At 44.1% G+C, this 2,498-nt stretch overlaps 1 pseudogene; it reads right to left on the reverse strand.

Moving 5' to 3' along the window:
- Nucleotides 1-618: 618 nt before the first annotated feature.
- Nucleotides 619-1,442, reverse strand: Brix1-ps2 (biogenesis of ribosomes BRX1, pseudogene 2; annotated as a pseudogene).
- Between the last annotated feature and the right edge of the window lie 1,056 nt (nt 1,443-2,498).

A 2,498-nucleotide genomic window follows, 5' to 3' on the forward strand; every position in this document is an offset into this window, starting at 1 on the left:
GGTTGTTTTTTGTTTTTTGTTTTTTTCAGAAAACAAAAGACAAAAATCTTATGGAAACTCAGTAGTTTGTAAGGTGTGATTTTATTTGGTCTTGTTATGTTATGTTGTGTTATTTATTTATTTGAGTTCTGGTGATGTTCTCTCTAGAAAATTTAAAATTAATAGACGCCCTAATTAGACGCAAGGTAGTCTTGAATACCAAAAATATTAATACATGGACTACAAATAAATACATAATAACTGGGAAAAAATTAGCCAGCCATGGATTCATTTTGCGTTCGTTGTCTTTGTTTCCTGTTGTATTCTCCGTGCCTTTTGTAAATCCTTCTCTTTCTTGCTTTCAGATCTGTTCTTGGTTCTGGTGTTAGATGCTGTATTTCTATTACTGGTTTTCCCTCTGCCTGTCTCACAGAGGCGTCTTCAGTGGGCTCCTGGGGAGGAATAGTCTGTAGTTCTTTCCTCCTTAGCTTTTGAACCTAACCTCCCAGCCCAAGACAGGGCCTTTCTATGTAACTGTGTGTCCCGGAACTTTGTTTAGACCAGGCTGCCCTTGAACTCACAGAATCCTTCTGGCTCTGCGTCCCAAGTGCCGGATTAAAGGTGTACACATCTCACCCGGCCTCGTTTCTGAACACCATGGATCCCCTGTTTCTCTCAGTATTTTGAAGCTGTGATGGGCTTTAGACATGCTGGTACTAGCGTGAAGGCTGATAACGAGGATTTTCTTATGAAGTTGGTCCTCCAAACCTTCCCTGAAAAAACTTGGTGACACTGAAGACAAAATGAAGTCCCGTTTCCACCATAGCCATATCTTCTTCTATAATCTGGAGGTTCTAAAACCATAACCTGTAATCCAAAATGGTGGAAGTAAACACGTCCACGGACAGCTGACTCTTGGAAGAATGAGGCGGTCACAAAGGATCTGAATTAAGAGTTCTTTTAACCAAGTGCCATGTGGCAACTCATCAAAAGCAGGGCTAAGATACAAACGGGGGCAAGGGCTTCTCAAACGGTTTCCAGTCATCCTTAGCGCAGCCACGGTATGAACATTTTGAAATAAGAATTTGACAAGTGGTTCATGTGGTGAGTTTGAAAGCCACATATAGAGATCCGGTTTTCCTTAGCTTCAGAATAGATGCATTTATTGCAGGTTTTTTTTTTTTTAATTTCACAAACCTTGTTAATCCCAAGTACTTGTATCTGCTTTAGAACGAGGCATGGGCATTTGCAACTCTTGCGCTGGGCGGCTTGATCTGTTATTTACTCCTGTGATGGAGGAGGTGAGGATCCAGTTCTTACTTTTCCATTTGCGATCGCAAGAAGGACCTGCAACGTCCTCTACCTCTTCTGCCACAGCAGCCTGCTTACCTGGCTGCCCGCCATCTTTCCGGCTTCTGTGAGAGAACCTTTATGCTCCCATGTGACTTCTTGGTTGCCGCCATCTTGCTTCCGTGAGTTATTATTTTTTTTTTTTAAAGACTCTGAATACAGAGCCCGCTCTGCATGCACGGACAACACTTCCCCTGAGGTCACATGCTATTAATGAAACTCTCAGTGCCAAGCACCGGATGAGTCCCTATGGGCTCTTGGTTAGAGAGTCTCCCGGGACACCCAAAACACAGGCCGTCGTCACTGCTCTTAGCTGCACATCAGCATTAGATAGTTAGACCCTGTCGCTGAAGACTTTGAAGGCAGGACTTAGAAAAACCAAGCTGGGACTAATCTGAAAACCTCCCTCCAGCTGGCTAGCTCTCACAACAAGAGGTGCTATGCTATGCCGGTCACTGGAGATGAAAGGGGTGGGGATGGAGAGGACTCATCGGTAGTTTACCAGGGGGGTGGGGGCTGGGGGGTGGGGAATGGGGGGAGTGGACGACGACGGCGACACAGAATGCTATAATACCAGTCAGTCAGGCAAGTTGTGTTCACTGGTTCCAGAGTGGCATAAACGTCATGTGGACCCAATCAACCACTTTCTGATTGAATTTGGGACCTGTAATTCCATAGGATGGAATTCTCGTCTGACCTGCAATCCTGGTTAAAAATCTGTGGTTCTGGAAGTTGTACGTCCTGGGAAGGTTCAGTATATGCAGTTGGGACCTATTGCTGTTGTTCTGATAAGTGGGTGTGTTATCGGAGTGCCTTCTAAATATTAATGTTTATAGCCATAAGTTAGTGCTGTTCCCTCCTTCTTCCTTCACCTTGTTAATCAAACATCTTTTAGAGTAATATTATTTATAGATTGTTGACAAACCAAGTGTATCCACATATTGTCCTTACTAAGATGAAAAGCCACAGGGGACATAAGAAGGGAGACAGGAGAAACTGAGTATCATGGGTAATGTAAATCGTACACATGCACCTGACAGTTTCCTGAGTGGCCGTTGTCCATTTGCACAATGATTCACATCTACGGCAGTGGGAACACAAGAAACAGACATCTAAACGACGCCTGTATGAATGCAGCGATTCAGATAAAGCACGACAGCAACCGTGGG

Source organism: Rattus norvegicus, chromosome 15 (assembly GCF_021556685.1).
Source record: "Rattus norvegicus strain SHRSP/BbbUtx chromosome 15, alternate assembly SHRSP_T2T, whole genome shotgun sequence".
Lineage (NCBI taxonomy): Eukaryota > Metazoa > Chordata > Mammalia > Rodentia > Muridae > Rattus > Rattus norvegicus.